The sequence below is a fragment of the Equus quagga genome, chromosome 12 (genome assembly GCF_021613505.1).
Source record: "Equus quagga isolate Etosha38 chromosome 12, UCLA_HA_Equagga_1.0, whole genome shotgun sequence".
Taxonomy (NCBI): Eukaryota; Metazoa; Chordata; class Mammalia; order Perissodactyla; family Equidae; genus Equus; species Equus quagga.
This window is the reverse complement of record NC_060278.1, coordinates 50961351-50979800: the sequence shown is the minus strand read 5'-3', so window position 1 is coordinate 50979800 and position 18450 is coordinate 50961351.

Here is an 18450-nt window from a genome sequence, read left to right as displayed (position 1 = left end):
TTTTAAATATTTTGGTATTTCCTAAGTTTCTTACTGTTATTGATTTCTAATTTAATTCCTTTGTAGTCAAGGAACATGCTTTACAATATTTAAATCATTTTAATTTGTTATGACTTGTTTTATGGCCTAGTGCATGGTCTGTCCTGGAGAATGTTCCCCGTGCTCTTGAAAGGAATGTGTGTTCTACTTCTATTGGGTCCTGCGTTCTACAAGTCTGTTCGATCTAGTTGGTTTACAATGTTGTTCAAGTCTTCTGTGTCCTTGTTGGTTTTCTGTCTAGTCTTATCCATTGTTGAGAACTTCATATTAAGGTCTCCAATTATTATTGTTTAATTGCCTATTTCTCTATTCAATCCTGTCAGTTTTAGTTTAGTGTATGTCGGGGCTCTGTTATTAGGATCGTATATGCTTATAATTGGTACCATTGTTACAAAGGAGAAGTCCTACTGAATTGCCCCATTTATCATTATCAAATATTTCTAGCAACATCTTTGTCTTAAAATCTATTTTGTCTGATATTAGCATAGCCTGGAAAGCTTAATGCTGGTTACAGTTTGCTTACAATATCTTTTACCATCCTTTTACTTTTTACCTTTGTGTGTTTTTGAATCTAAAATCTCTTTTATACAAACAAGAGACAGATGATAACTTTTTAAAATACTTTCTGCCAATCTCTGCCTTTAGCTTTGATTATTTAATATATTTACATTTAATATAAGTACTGATATGATTGGTTTTACACTTGCCACTTTGCTATTTGTATATATGTCTTATACTTTTTTGTTAGTCTGTTTCTCCATTACTGCCTTATTTGGATATTTTGGATGAATGGATATTTTCTATCATACCATTTTAACAACTCTTTAAATTATATTTTTATGCTATTTTCTCACTGGTTTCCCTTGGATTATAATTAACATCTTAATTTAATAATGTAGTTGGGATTAATATCAATTTAATTTCAATAGGATACCAAAACATTGTGACGCTATCGGTCCGTTTCATCTCCCGCCTTTGTGTTATCATGGTCATACAAATTACATGTTTAGACCTTGAAAGCACATCAATACAGTTTGTAATTATCGCCTTATGCAGTTGTCATTTAAATCAAATAGGAGAAGGAAAGTGTTACAAAGAAAAATTGTATTTATATTGTTTTTTTATATTTACCTATGTGCAGTCATGCACCGTTTAATGACATTTCTGTCAATGATGGACCACATATACAACAGTGGTCCCATAAGATTAGTACCATATAGCCTAGGTGCATAGTAGGCTATACCATCTAGGTTTGTGTAAGTATGCTCTATAACGTTCACACAATGACAAAATTGCCTAACAATCCATTTCTCAAAATGTATCCCATCATTAAACAATGCATGACTGTAATCACCTTTACCAATGTTCTTTGTTTGTTCATGTCACCTTGAGTTGCCATTCAATGTTCTTTTATTTCTAGATACTCCCTTAAGTATTTCTTGAGGAGATGATATACTAGTGATGAATTTTCTCAGTTTTGTTTAACTATAAATGTCTTAATGTGAACTTCGTTTTCAAAGGTTAGTTTAGTAGATATATCATTTTTGAATGAGAGTCTTTCTTTTTTAAAAAAAAATTTTCAGCACTTTGGATATGTCATCCCTTTTACTTTCTGATCTCCATGGTTCTTAAAGAGAAGTCAATTGTTACTCTTACTGATGATCTCTTGTGCATGATGTGTCATTTTTCTCTTGCTGCTTTCAAGATTCTCCCTTTGTCTTTCAGTAGTTTGACTATAATGTACTCATGTGTGGATCTCTTTGAGTTTAGCCTGCTTGAATTCACAAATTCATTGAGCTTCTTGGATGTGTAGATTAACATTTCTTTCATCCGATCTGGGAGTAATTTTCCGTTATATATAGCTTACCTCATTCTCTCTCTTCACATTCTGGGACCCCCATTATGCATATGTTTTAATGCTTTTTGATGTCATCCTGTGTGTCTCTGAGCCTCTCTGTTTGCTTTTTCTTTTCCATTAGTTTTTCCTTCTGTTACTCAGATGCAATAATCTTTACTGGCCTATCTTTCAGTTTGCTGATTCCTTCTTGTGTCAGCTCAAATCTGCTGTTGAACCACTCTGGTGATTTTTTTCACACATTTTTCAGTTTTTCAAAACTTTTCAGCTCTAGAATTTCTATTTTGTTCTTTTTTATTATTCTATCTCTTTGTAGATATTGTCTATTTAGGGAGATTTCCTTCTCAAATTTTCCATTAATTGTGTATCAACAATTTGCTTTACTTCTTTGAACACGTTTATAATTGAAAATTTAAAGTCTTTGTTGAGTAAGTACAATATTTTAGCCCCCTCAGGGGCAGTTTCCATTGATTGCTTTTTTTTTTCTTGTGTACCTGTCATACTTCCCTTGTTTTATTTTGGTTTTTTCTTTTTTTGTAACACTTTTTTTTGAAAGCTGAACATTTTAGGTAATTTAATGTGACAATTTTACAAATCACAATTCCCTCCCTCCATGGCTTGTTGTTGTTGTCACTGCTGTTTGTTTGTTTAATGACTCCCCTTGACTGATTCTGTAAAGTGTGTATTCCTGTAATGTGTGAACTCTGAAGTCACTTTTCAGTTATCTTAGCAGTCAGCTAATGATTTAATAGAGATTTCATTAAATACCTTGATCCAGTTAGTTTTCCAATTTATGCTGAGGGTCTCAGCCAGTTTATTGAGGCGTATCTTCAGTACTTCTGCAGACTACAATTTGGCCCCAGGATTCTTTGAAGGCAAAGCCATTTCTGACTTGCACTGGGCTTCAAGGTCAGTAATAGATGAGTAATGATCATCCTCTCAGGTCTTTAATGGGTATGCACACAGCTCTGAACATGTGTTCAGCCTTCTAGATCCCTAAGAATATCTCAGAGTTTCAGAGCCCTCTATGAAAACTTCTTTCCCGGATATTCCTTTTATATTTTTGGTGGGGCTCTTATATGACTCAACTGATATTACAATCTTAGGAAAATGCAATTTTAAACCATAGTAGTTGATTGTTTTCAACTACCCTCTTGGAGATAGGGCTCTTCTTGCTGAGCAAGCTCTGAGTCAGGTCAAATAACCCACTGAATAGAGCATTTCCAGGAGTTAGGACACAGGTCAAAAATTAGAGTTCTCTAAGAACGGATATTTTTGAGGACAAAAAACCAGCTACTCTCTCTGGTGGCTCTGAGGCTCCTGTTTTTCAAAATTATCTTGGTTGTGAACCTGCTGATTTTCACGGCGTCCACAGAGCTGAGGAGAAAGGGGTGGTAGTAGGCCAAGCTAAAACATCACAAACTCCACTGTTCCTACTGGGATTCAGTATTTAAACTCTTTTAATAAATAAATAAAGACTTCACATATATAAATTCATTTAATCCTCACAGGAGTCCCATGAGCTAGAAAGCATCTTTTCCCCTATTTTATGTATCAGGAAACTGAGGCACAGAGAGCTTGATCAAATTGTCCAGTGTCACACAGCTACTAAGTGGGAGAAGTGAATTTAGTTCATCGATTGAACTCTATTATATGAAAAACATTTTGTTAGGAAAACCTTAAAGGCATCCAAATTGTATGCAAGAATTTCTTATGTTCTGTAGTAGCTGAAATAGTTTCCACTGTCCCTTGTTTTTTATTGCTTTATTTATATGATTCTAAAGTAATGACATAGTGCAATTTAATTGGAAAATGAATTGCGTTACTTGCATATCTTATATCATGAATATAAACCATAATTATATTATTTTTCACCATTTTTGTTTTGTTTCTTATTTTTTACAAGTTAGACATTTCTAACAACAATTCTAATGTGCAATGTTTGCATCATTTCTCAGATAAAGCAAAAGACTAAAGTTAATTTCCTGCAGCTTTAATATCACATATAATGTTAAGTACTTATGTTTAGATATTATTTATTCAACTTGTTAGACCATTTATTGCATTGCAGTCTGATATATTTGTGAAAAAGTAGAAAAATAGAAATAGAAGAGTAATATCATTCCCTCTGTATTTTAAGAAGTTTTATGATGAAAATAAATGCATCTTTATACATATTTTTCTTCTAATTTGATAATTGTTTGGAATCCACCATGTAGTGGTTGGTTTTCAAGTTATCATGATTCACTTATTTTTCATCTTTCATTTGTAGGAATGTGTGAGTATAATATTAATACAAGTTACTTGGAATTATAGGCAGACAACTTATTATGAAACTGTGACACCTAAATGAATACAAATGCTTTGAAGCAAACATAAACAAAAAAATGTTCTAAAAGGGTATGAGATATAAATTTTTCTATTAAAGACACTTGTATTTGATGCTCGCTTCAGAAAAAGGAATTTAGAGGATTTAGAAGCCAGCATGTCCAAACCAGCTTGTGCTGAAAGGCCCTTCACCATATTCACATCTGGTTCATCTCATTAGGTTTGCAACTGTCACACTTTCAGCATTCCCATTTTATAGGAGTACGCTTGTCAACAGGGATTTCATTTACCTTTTTTTAAAGGAATTGTGTATAACCTTTAGGATTTGTTGTTTTTGTTCTATTTGCTTAACTTCATGTCTTAAATTCTCTTAAATGCTAAAATTTTTTTATTTTTTTTTGGAGAGAGAATCTCTAGCTCGCATTAAATTGTTTCCTATTTCCGGTTTGCAATTCCATTTTCAATGTTCAAAGACCTTGTGCGTGTGATTTGTCCCAGCATGAGCCATCACATTTGTTTCAAAGTAGACTCCCTTCATTTTTCCTTCAAGATTTTCAGTGTTTCTAAGAATTTGCTCAGCAGGGAATAGCACTTTATGGAGCTTCTGTGTTTTGCGGCTTCATCTGACAATTTCTGTGTTTACACGATGAGTGACATTCAGACGGGGAATGAAAACACTCTGTTAATTTGGGTTGAGTTTTCTAGTCTTTTCTTCTTTCAGAGTATAAATAAAATCTCAAATGAGTTTCAAATTCCTCTCAAACAGTAGGTTAGCAGAGATACGTTAGATCACCAGGTGATGCAGGCGTAAAACTGTTTAAACGTAAAACAAATGGGAACATCACAGAAAAAATATTACAGTAGAGGGGCCGGCCTGGTGGCATAGTGGTTGTCTGTGATCTGCTTCGGTGGCCTGGGGTTCACTGGTTTGGATCCCAGGCGTGGACCTATGCACTGCTTGTCGAACCATGCTGTGGCAGGCATTTCAAATATAAAATAGAAGAAGATGGGAATGGATGTTAGCTCAGGGCTAATTTTCCTCAGGAAAAAGAGGAGGATTGGCAGCAGATGTTAGCTCAGAGCTAATCTTCCTCAAAAAGAAAATGATGGTAAAAAAAATCCATTGGTTTTAATTGCATTGATATTATTTTCTAGTATAGACTAAACTGTCTTCAAAATAAAGAATATGAGGGTGTACAAGAGTCAGTGAGAGTGCCAAAGGAAATGACTTAGAGAATGATCAACACAATATTTTATAAAAGAAGATGTTACAGGTGTTAAGTGAATTTTTAAATAACATAAATGGTTGATGACAGAACCTAGGTGTCTAGACTCCCAATATATTGTAATTCCACTGTCTCAGGACTATTTACTGGACTAAGGTAATTGAAACTTTTAGTCTTGACTATACCTCATTCTAAACAGGTGATTTGGAGAAATATATGTGTATAATAACAGGCCTTAATCTCTTTATTACATAACGATTATAATTGTTTTTAATATTTTACTAGTTTTAATGAGTTAAATGAGACAATACAAATACATCAAATGAATAAACATAATTAGATAGATGATGGATAGATAGATGATAGATTGATAAATGATAGATATATATAGTATTATTGTTATTGTTATTATCATGCCCTTCTGAAGTTTTACTTTGCAAAATTTTCAAGTTTTTGGTACTGGGAATAAATGAAGTATCATTTCTCAATAAATCTTTCAACTAAACACAATATGAGTGTTGAGAATCTACCAGATTATCCACAGCCTCTCCCTTTTCTGAGAACTCCTCTTTTCTCTTAACCTGCTCAGTATTACTTTTGAGACTTACTATCAGACCTGATCTTTATAGCAGCTTCTTGGACCTGAGGGCACAGTTGTCTGGCTGAGGTAGGGTAAAACTGGTTTAATCAAAACTCTTTTCCCCAAGAATTGGAATTAGAAAAGAAAAAGTGGAAGAGGAAGATAAAGACTAAGAGAGGGTTCTGTTCCTCAGAGGTGTTCAGTGGCTATAATTTTGCCATGTGGGCCAGTAGTGCAAAGGAAGTCTATCAGTGGAGACAAATAATGAGGCAGCTGTCAGGAGAGGTGAGCAAAGAGACTGAGAAAGTCCTCTATCTGTGTGCTTGTTCCTACATCCTGTTAATTCACAATGTCCTGCATCATTATCCTTGTCTTCCATGACACATTCTGGAGTCTGATTACCAGTTGCCTTTTGCATTTATTGGTTCAAATGTTTTCTTCAACTTGCAACTAAGAGTGCTAATGTGAAAAAAATAAATTGCAACAGAACCAGCCCTGATTGCCTAATGGTTAAAGTTCGGCAAGTTCCGCTTCAGTGGCCCAGGTTCAGATCCTGGGTTTGGAAACACACCACTTGTCTGTCAGTAGCCATGCTGTGGTGGCAGCTCACATAGAAGAACTAGAAGGACCTATGACTAGAATATACAACTATGTGCTGGGGCTTTAGGGAGAAAAAAAAGAGAGAGGAAGATTGGCAACACAGGTTAGCTCAGGGCAAATCTTCCTCAACAAAAATAAATAAATAAATAAATAAATAAATAAATTGCAACAATTGATGCCACCTCTTTTAGTTTGCTAGGGCTGTCATAACAAAGTACCATGAACACAGTGGCCTAAACAGAAATTTATTGCACTTTCAACACTAGCGTGACTGCTACACCAAAGTCAGGGTTTGGATTAAGAAGAAATGGCAACCAGAATCTCTGAATGGAGACGTTGAAATCAACGCCCCGGAAAACGTTGAATTTCCAGATCCTTCAGAGACCCTTAGGTCTGTCAAGGAGCCCTTCCTTCTTGTTCACGGCTATGTTCTCCCTTGCTTAAACAGCTTAGAACGGCTTCTGCCTTTTGAGACAGCATATGCTCCTCTCAGGATATTTTCCTAACATTCCTCTTTGCCACCAGGTCAATAATTAGGATCAAATCACAACATATCTGTGTCAGTGACTAGAAAATAGCATTTCAGAGGCAAGATATAACATCAATCATATCAATGATATCAATAATATTGATGGGCCTACCACATCAATGAAGTTTTAAAGGTCCAGTTGTCTAGGTCATACTAGGACAGTCACCCCAAAACAAAGGCTATATTTCATCTTCCTCCTATGACCACTAACCAGGAGGTTAAGCTGAAGGGAAGCTTCTAGTAGTTCCCTTCAGTTTCTAGAGGTAGCGTATTCCACACCTGAGTATACTTCTTTGACTCATTGATTGAGTTAAAAGGAAGCCTATCTGTTTTGAGAGAGGCCCAAAATAAAAAAAGGCCCTGTAGCAGGTCAAAACTACAGTGTAGATCCTATGACATCAGAGGTGTCTGTTTCAGGGAAAGAGAGCATGTAGGGTTCAGGATAAAGCTCAACAAGAGGGTCTTTATGTAGAATTACTATGAATTCTCTAGGATTCTGTAGCATAGCTATGTCATCGCCACCAGAAAATTAAACACCACTTAAAAAACAGCAGAGAACCTGACTATAGGACATCATTGACTATGTTGTCAGAATTGCTCATCTTAAGCTCACTTTTGTCAGACCCGCAAGTTCAGCCATAACGTTGAACGAGCCCAGAAGCAATTATTCATATGATAAAAGTGGTATATCTAGAATCAGACATCATCTAGCCCACAAATAAATTGCGTGAGTGGGTGGCCCAGACAATTAGATCATCCACCACAGCCGCACTAGCACATCTTTCTTAGTTTACACGTATGACTTCAATGGATGTCTCTTATGGCCAACTGATTAGAGTTCAGAAAAGTCTAAACTTTTCTCATGTATGGGTAAGCTTGTTGTGTGGATATATGCAAAATCTGGGTAGATTCTGCATTATAACCCGAATCACTGGTGCCTCTGAGAGTCAGCGATGAACGGAGATCTGGTCAATGGGAAGAGCTCTAAGTGGTGCACCTGCTCATCTACTTTGAAAAAACAATGCCTCCCAAATTAAGAATACATATGGACTCATGGGCAATGGTAAATGGCTTTGGCTTATTGTACTCTGATGAACAAATTGAAAGATCATAGAAGAGAATGTCTAGGAAAGATACATGTAAATAGATCTATTGAAAAGATTTTTTTTGTGAATTTTATTGTCCACCAGAATATATCCATCATGAAAAAGGAAATACTTCTCCGAAATCTAGTTTTTCAGGTGGAACACTATTCTAGTATTGTTTTACATAATTTATAAATAAATCTAATATATATATTTTTTTTTTTTGAGGAAGATTAGCCCTGAGCTAACTACTGCCAATACTCCTCTTTTTGCTGAGGAAGATTGGCCCTGAGCTAACATCCATTCCCATCTTCCTCTGCTTTATACATGGGATGCCTACCACAGCATGGCTTTTGCCAAGCAGTGCCGTGTCTGCACCCGAGATCTGAACCAGTGAACTCTGAGCCACCGAGAAGCAGAACATGTGAATTTAACATCTGCACCACGGGGCTGGCCCCTATTTTTAAAGTTACTTTGTTTGTCTCCTATTTTTCTCCCCATTAAAAATAATTGTAAGGGGCCAGCCCAGTAGTGGTTAAGTTCATGTGCTATGCTTGGGTGGCTAGGGGTTCATAGGTTCAGATCCCAGGTGTGGGCCTAGCACCACTCATCAAGCCATGCTGTGGAGGCATCCCACATAAAATAGAGGAAGATTGGCACTGATGTCAGCTCAGGGACAATCTTCTTCAAGCAAAAAGAGGAATATTGACAACAGATGTTAGCTTAGGGCCAATCTTCTTCGTAAAAATAAAGAAAGAAATATCAGTTGAATAAATACCTGTTTATTTTGGGGGGGAATTTTTAAGGTCTCACTAGACAGTTTAGAGGGCTCATTCTGAATTAGTGTCCAGACTCTTAGATATTTAGTTGGGCATCAATGTCACATATTTGAAGAGAGATGCAAGTCCCCATAATCATCTGCTTACTGGCATATGATTGTTCATAATAGTCTCTGATACTGTGTATTTCTGTGGTAACAGTTGTAATATCTCCTCTTTCATTTTATTTCACTTAGTTGAGTCCCCTCTTTTTTTCTTAGTCTAGTAAAGGTTTGTCAATTTTGTTTATCTTTTCAAAAAACAGCTCTTGGTATCATTGGTTTTTCTATTGTTTTTCTGGCTTTGATTTCATTAATCTCTGCTCTGATCTTTGTTATTTTCTTCCTTCTGCTGACTTTTGGATTAGTTTCTTCTTGTTTTTTGTTCCTTGAGGTGTAAAGTTAGGTTGTTGAGTTGAGATCTTTCTTTTGCCTTAATACATGGATCTATAGCAATAAAATTCCATCTTAGGACTGCTTTTGCAGCACCGTATAGGTTTTTGGTGTGTTGTATTCACATTTTTATTTGTTTTGAGATATTTTTTAATTTCCCTTCTGACTTCTTTTTTGACCCTTTGGTTATTCAGGAGTGTCTTGTTTAGTTTCCACATGCTTGTAGATTTTCCAGCTTTCCTCTTGTTTTTGATTTCTAGTTTCACACCGTTTTGGTCAAAAAAGATATTTGCTACAATTTCCATCTTCTTAAATTTGCTGATACTTGGTTGGTGGCCCATCATATGATCTCTCCTGGAGAATGCTCCATGTGCACATGAGAAGAATGCATATTCTGCTGTTTTGGCATGAAATGTTCTATACATGTCTAGTTAGGCACATGTAGTCTAAAGTATGGTTCACATCCAATATTTCCTTGTGGATTTTTTATCTTGGTGATTTATTCATTGCTGAAAGTAGTATATTGAACTGTCTTGCTATTGTTGCATTGTTGTCTATTTCTCCCTTCAGATCAGTTAGCATTTGCTTAATATATTTAGGTGCTCTGTTGTTGGGTGTGTATATAGGGTTCTATCTTCTTGATGAGTTGACCCTTTTATCGTTATATAGTGACTCTTTTTTTCGACTCTTGTTACCATTTTTGGCTTAAAATCTACTTTATTTGATGTAACTGTGGCTATCTCCACTTTCTTTTGGTTTCCACTTGCATGGAGTATTTTTTCCCATCTCTTCACTTTGATTCTAAGTGTGTCCTTAAAGCTGAAGTGAGCCTCTTGTCAGCTGCATATAGCTGAGTGTTGTTTTTTTATCCATCTGTCCACTCCATGCCTTTTGATTGGAGAATGTGATGCATCTGCTTTTTGAGTAATTATTAATATGTAAGGACTTAGTAATGTCAACTTATTGTTTTGTGGCGGTTTTTTTAGATCCGTTGCTCTTTTTTTCTCTCTTTCTGCTTAATTTTGTAAATTGGCGATATTCCCTGATGATATGCTCTGATTCCCTTCTCTTTATCTTTCGTAAATCAACCATAGGTTTTTGCTTTGTGGTTGCCGTGAGGCTTACATAAAACATCTTATAACAGTCTATTTTAAACTGACAGCAATTTAACTTTAATTGCATACAAAAGTTCCACACTTGTATTCCTCCTTTTGTTTTTGAAGTCACAATTTACATCTTTTTGTTGTGTTTTCATTAACCAATTATACAAGCTATGGTTATTTTTAATACTCTTTTGCTTTAAGCTTTACACTGTAGGTAGGTGTTTAACATACCATCATCTTAGAGAATTAAAGTTTTCTGCATCTGACTGTATTGACTTTCACCCGTGTGTGGTATATTTTTGTATATTGTCATGTTACTAGTTAGTGTCTTTTCATTTCAGCTTGAAGACTCCTTTTTGCATTTCTTGTAAGACAAATCTAGTGGTGATGAGCTCCTTCAACTTTTGTTTGTTGGGAAAAGTTTTTTATCTCCTCATTTCTGAAGGATAACTTTGCCAGATAGAGTTTTCTGGGTGATAATTTTTTTCTACACTTTGACTATATTATTCTACTCTCTCCTGGCCTTTGAAGTTTCTACTGAGAAATCCACTAATATCTTAATGGGAGTTCATTTGTAGGTTACAATCTTTTTTTTTTCTTTTGCTACTTTTAGAATTCTCTTTTGAATTGAAATAATGAGGTGATCTGTTAGATTTGTGAACTTGGACATGCAAGTCTCCCCAGGGTTGGGACATTCTCAGCCATTATTTCTTTAAATAAGCTTTCTGCTCCCTTTTTCCTCTTTTCTCTTTCTGGACTCCCATGATTCTGATATTTGTTCTTTTGATGGTATCCAATAGATCACGTAGGCTTTCTTTGCTCTTTTTCACTCATTTGCGTTGTAGTTGTTCTCTGACTAGGATACGTCAAAGTCTCTTTTCTCTAACTCATTGATTCTATCTTCTGTTTGGTTTATTCTGTTGTTGATGCTCTCTATTGCATTTTTTTCATATTCAATGAGTTTTTCAGCTCCAGAAATTCTGTTTGGTTCTTTACAATTTCTATCTCTTTGTTAAATTTATCATTTTGTTCATATATTGTTTTCCTGATTTCATTGAATTATCTTTCTGTGTTTTGTTGTAGCTCATTGAGTTTCCTCAAAACTGCTATTTAGAATTCTTTATCCAGTAAATTGTAGAATTCCTCATCTTTGGATTTGATTATTGGAGGATTATTGTGGCCTTTTACGGATGTTGTATTTCCTTCATTCTTTGTGTTTCTTGGATTTGAGTTGCTGTTTTCACATTTGAAGTAACTATCTTCTTGTCCTGTCTTTACTAGTTGCCTTTGGGTGGGAGATAGTTTTCATTGGTCCTGCTTATATCTGAGGTTTTCTCCTACCTTGAATGGATATGCCTCCTCCATGCTTCCTGTTCCCTCTTATGGCAGAATTCTTAAGCTTGTATTTCTTCTTTGGATCTTACCTCATTGGGTTGTCTACTGAAATCCTCTCTTTTGTTTTCCCACAGACGGTGCTTAGTCGTCAGTTTGTGCTTTATCCATTGCCTTAGACTCTGGCCTGTTTTCTCTATGGACTCCCTGTCACGAGAGTTCTCTCTTGTCACCATTCTTGGGAGCATGCACAAGAGTGGGAGTAGGAGTGGGTTTGGCACTGGAGCATTTGTGCTGACCGTGGGCCAGGTTGGGGAGTCCTCAAGTAAGATTTACCCAGCAGCTCATGTGCAGGCTTCCTGCTGGAGAACACAAAGGATTTAGCAGGAACTGCATCCTTTTCATGCCATCTGACATTCTCATCTGCATCTTTCCTGATTTCCTCCCTCCCCCTAGTCATGGAGGTCCCCCCTGAGTACACTAAAACTTTAACTCTCTGGCTGCTGCAGGAGAGAAACAGTTTTCCCCAGCAACATCCCACACAGCTGCAGAAATAGGGCACTCACTCACCACTCTCCCTTTCTCCTGGGGGAAAGATTGCCTCTGGCTAATTCAGCCCCATGCTATCCTGTCTTAGGGAAGGCCCAGTGCTGGCAAAATTCTTCTTACCCTCTCTTGTGCATCTAAACTTATATACATTTTTTTTTTTTTGCTCCAAAAAGATGCTGAAACTTCTCCTCTGGAAACCTAGACTTCTACAAAGGCTCTCTTATCTGTCAGTGTCTGCACAAGTCAGCACTCTCCAGCTGTTCCCTGGCTGCAGGCAAGTGGGGCCGAGGCTGGTTCACAGATTTCTGCTGGTTCCACAGCCCATACTGAGGTCTGTCTGCTTATTATCCACACAGTGCACAGTAGGGGCAAGACTCCCTCTGTGCCCCTTGGCATATGGTGCCAAATCCCATAGCTTCTACAGAGCCACTTTTATTTTTGGATGGATGCCAAATTTTAGTTGTTAAAAGAGGGGAAAAAAGGAGGGACATCTTATGCTGCCATGGTACTGATGTCACTCTAGTCTGTTAATAAGAGAATTTTGCAAAGACATTTGAAGAGAATACACGAAAGCGGAAGTTTTCATCCCTTATTTTATCTCACTCTGAAACAAAAACTTTGAAAGAAGGCAAATAAGCCACAATCTAAGATTTTAACAATATACTTCACCTAAGGCTACTTAAGAAGGCAATCTAGACAAAAATAAACAAAGTTAATGGGTAGAAGCTGTCTGTCCATTAGTTCAGACGTTGAAATCTCTGGCAAGAATATCCTCATTGTGGAGATGAAGTCTCTGGCAACGAGCCTTGATGTCATTATCATTTGAAATTAATTCACCTTGTTTGAATCCTCAACCAAGGGCATTTCTTTTTCTTTTTCTTTTTCTTTTTCTTTTTCTTTTTTTGGTCAGTACAAATACTCTGGTCCTATTTCTGATTATTGTCAGGTTTTAATATTCATCTTTATTAATTTGATCTTGAATACACGTGTGACAAATTCTGGATCAGAGATACATTTCTTACTAAATACCACACGGTAAGTTATAAGTGTATTGGCCCCTCTTGCCCTAATACATACGCCTAGAGTGATGTCCTGTGAGCAGGGTCAACTGTCCTGCATAAGTAGCCAGATACCCCATAGGCTAGGAATGAGAAATGATTTCTCTCTGTTTATAAAGGGGAAGAAAGCAGTCCTCCTCTTCCCTTCCTGAAGGGTCTCCTAGGAAATATAGCTACCGTGAATTCTAACTCTAATCATTTGGTATACGAGGAAAATCTCTCCAGGAGCCAGCTAGACCTTAGTATCTCTGGTCGTCTGACCAAACAATATCTCCAAATTCTGACGACTTTATCCCTTTTGACATGTGAATGTAGACAGATATTGTTCCAGTCTTCTGGCACGTTGAGTTTTCACCTAGGGACCTTGTTCAGGCTGTAACCTTTTGGTCTTCAGTGAAAGAGATAGAGAAGTTTTATTATCTATTTTGATCAGAATAATTAACCAAATGGCTACAGATCTAAATTCCATGGTATGTGAGGATATTTCTTGTAAAAGAGAAAGCACTCTTCCCTAATTTTATAGTATGTATGTTCCCATGGCTCAGAAGCTAGTACTTTTTGAAAGAGCGCTAAAAAGTAGAGGGAGGTTTTATTTTCCCAAAGTTGTATATTAATAATTTGAGGTTATAAATTTTATATCAATGTCTATGAGTTCTGTTAATATAAGTCCACGAATTGGAGAAAAGAGGCACTCATTCTATTCTCCAAAACCAAATATCTGACTCCATGATCGTGAAGTAAAGATACTGGGCAGGGAAATTCATCCCTGGTAAATATCACCTTGTTGATCCAAATTAAAAAACATATATCAGTTTATGAGTCCTACCACCCATCAACCTAATTACTACTTACAACAGCAAACCTTTTCCCTTTTTTTGTTAAACAATTCCAGTATATTAGAGTTTTAAAAATATTAAGTAATCATCTTATACACTATACTGCATACTTTGTATAGACTTTAAACCATCCTATATTAAAAAATAAGAAAATAATAAGATATTATATCTTTATGGTTTCAGGATATTTAGTATATTTGACTAAGTTATATTTTCAACAAAATTGACCAATAATGTTATTAGATACTTTTTTAGTATAAAAAATAAAGATGTACAGCATTTTTTATTTAAATAGTTTAATCCATTTTTTATTTTTACATTGAAAAACTGTTCAGTATCTTAAATTTTGATGTATTTTAATCAATTAACTTAAATAGCATTGCTACTAAGCAATATAAAGTTTAAAAGGAAATAATATCTGTAAATTTTGGGAATACATTAATGGCCAAATTATATGGAAAATTTCACATAAATCTTTCAGGTAGCTTAAATAATTCTCATTTATATATGTCAAGATAAGCAAAAAAAGGTGTATAAAAATTATTTTTAAAAACATAATTAAATATTGCAAAAAGGCCATGATTAGAAAAGTTCTTAATGATTACTATCCAATTGAAATATATTATTTGAAGACTTGGGACAAATTAAATCAAGAAACAGTGTAATAAACACTTTAAAAAGCACGTATATTGTGTAGGTATTACTCCTGACAGAGGAAAGTTAGTTAACTTAAATTTAAAATACTGCAAAAAACTAAAGTTTAAAATAACTGTAGAAGGGGCTGGCCCAGTGGTGTAGTGGTTAAGTTTGCGTGCTCCACTTTGGTGGCCCAGGATTTAAGGGTTTGGATATCCGACATGGACCTGTAATTCATTCAAGCCATGCTGTGGCAGCTTCCAACACACATTATAGGGGAAGGTTGGAACAGATGTTAACTCAGGGTCAATCTTCCTCACCAAAAGACAAGCAAAAAAATAACTGTGGAAAAAATGAATTTATCAAACTTTCTAGTTTAAGTTTTCATGTTGAAGAAGGAAATCTTTATCTTCGATAGTCATTTCCTAGCTTGAAAAAAATGGAAGCAGATAAGACAAATATGTCTATATCAGTCAAATTGATATAAAGTCAAACCATGAACTTTAAATTTGAAAAAACTAAAAATATCCCTTTTTTATTGATCTAGAAATTGAAGTCAATTTTCTTTTAAAAAATCAGATTCAGTAAGTATGTTCAAGTCATAACAAGATCTATACATTTTCTAAAACTATTAACGTGGACAAAACTCACAAAAAATCAACATTCAGCTTTTTATCAAAAGATTTTCTCACAATATGAGAAAGGCTTCTGCATGCTGAAGAAGCTAAGCCACTTATCTGTTACTATCATGATTTCTGCTGTTCTATTTTCTGTGATATATTAAGTTGAAGCTAGCTTTCTATGGCTCTTGCTTATTTTGCTTATGTTTTGTTTGATTTTATTTATAGTGTAATGGTATATATCACATTTATTAATTAATAACTAAACCATATTATTGTCACCTTTTAGAACAGTAAGGTTAGAAAGTGTAAAAGCTTCTGAGAGGGACAGGGTCAGGGAAAACAACTCCATAAAAAGATCTGAAGCAAAAGGGATAAGATTTCTCAAAAAAGCATGAAATGTTAGAAGAAAATGTAGCAACTTCTTCAAATTTCTAAGGAAACATGATTTGCAGCCAGAATGACATATACAGGCAATGTATTAATCAAGCATAAAGATATAAAAATGTTTTTAATCCTACAAGACTTAGATAAATCATTCTCACATTCACTTTCTTAGGACACAGGCCAAGGGAAAAAAAAAAAAAAAACACATGAACACAGGAAGTGCTGTCTACAGCACTATAGATAAGTCAAGGTATAAGATTAGACTCTTGCTTGTGGCCGGAGTGTAACCAGCTGATATACAGTAGCACATGTATCCTAGGCTGTAGAAGCCTCCAGGAAGCAATGCTTCTGGAACTAAATGGACTTTTAAATAGATTTTTATTTAAAAGCTATAGCTCTTCTCCTTTCTGAGTTTGCGGTTTATGACCAATTTGAATACATATTCTTTTGATTCATCTACAGAGACATTAAAAAATGTCCTCAGGAAGTCATTGAAATGTTTGATACTACCAAATGACTTTGGCATGTAGTTGCTGAATTCGCATAGCTTTTTTTTTAGTAATATTGGCAAAAGGGTAGATGTAAGGAGTTATTGTTATGGTCATGGCTGTCCACCATTTTGAAACAACTTTTCCATATTTGGAAATAATCTCATGTTATTGTCACTGACTAGTTGCCCCGAGGAATTCAAGGGTTGGTTTGGAAGCATTTAACTGTTTTCCTAAATTGCTTTTTCCCTTTTGTTATGTTAACGAGATGCAGTCACCAACCACCCTGAACCAGACCAAGCCTCACCAGGAGAGCTACGCCTATGACCTTTGCCTTATTTTTAGTGCTAAGATCTCACCAGGAGGAGCTAAGGCCTTATTACCATAACCTGCAGTGTATGTGGAAGCATGTTTTCCAATTGAGCCTGCGCGAGAGAATACCCACCTCTCCCTTTTGAATATTCATCCCCATCCCAAATAAAAGATCCCTGCTTCCCTTTGTTGAGGGACACCAAGATTTTGGAAATGATTCCTCACGGTCTCCTATTTGCTGCAAATACACTTTACTTTGTGAGACAACCGCTTCTGGGGGAGAGTCTGATTTAACTCACCCGGAGGGAACCAACTTTGGTTTCTGTGACATTATGAGTCTCCATTCTTCCATGCACAAATCAAAAAGCTCATGTTTCTGGCCATCTTTTTAGCTAGGACAAATGTAAATTACCTAGGTTTTAATAATTACACACATTTATGAAACAGTAGCATTTGGAACTTAAACGAGCAAGTACACAAACTCTGGACAGAACTTCCATTATTTTGCTGGCAAAGAGTAGTGAAAGTGACAATGATAGAAAATTCCTAGTAGATAGAAGGTTGAGACTTCCAATAAACTTGTTTTCTGTAGGTTAATATTACTTTAGGGAATTAAAACAATAGAATGATAAATAAAATTAAAACGTGAATGAAAATCAATCCCAGAGATGGTAGACTGTTTCTAGGAAAATTATCCCTTGCCTCAGCTCATTTGCCATTAAAATGATCTTTCCAGACATTTACACTCAAGAAATATTGTTTAATGCACTCTTTCCCTGTAGAAGTGGCTGTTGAAATATCAGGTACTAGAGTTTAAATTTGTATTGCTATTTGGTTCTCAAGTAGAATAAAAAGATTGAAAATTAAGTTATTTATATGGATTTCCTTTATGTTATATAATTTAAATTTAAAGAGTTAAAATATAATTTGTTTAGAGTAGTGATTTTTACCTCTTTATTTCTGAAAGTTTATCTACAAGTTACTGTCAAAGAAATAATGCTGAGAATATCTATAGCGTTTTAGTAAAATAATTATTCACTAGAACATTGCTTTATTGAATGACTGACCATGAAAATCTGAGATCACAAAGCAAGCCAGGAATACTATAACGTATGACAAAGACAACAAAAAGAGAATACTTGGTAGGGTTCTTTAACATTGAGGAGTACATCTGTTTGAAGAATTTGTGCTTTATTTTCCAATTTTATTGAGATCATAATGGTTTATAACATTCTGTAGTTTTGAGTGTACATTATTATCAATTTCTGAATAGACTACATCATGCCCACCACCAGTAGTCTAATTTTTGTCCATCACCATATATATGTGGCCCTTTACTCTTTTTGCCCACCGCCCAACACCCTTTCCTTCTATTAACCACTAGTCTGTTCTCTCTCTCTTTTTAGTTTTTTGGTGAGGAAGATTGGCCCTGAACTAACATCTGCTGCTAACCTTTCTCTTTTTTTTCTCCCTAAAGCCCTAGTACATAGCTGTATATCCTAGTTGTAAGTCATTCTAGTTCTTCTATGTGGGATGCTGCCACAGCACGGCGTGTTGAGTGGTGCTAGGTCCAAATCAGCAAACCCCGGGCAGCCAAAGTGGAGTGCATGAACTTAAACACTCAGCCACGGAGCCACCCCTAATCTGTTCTTTCTATCCATGTATTTGTTATCTTCC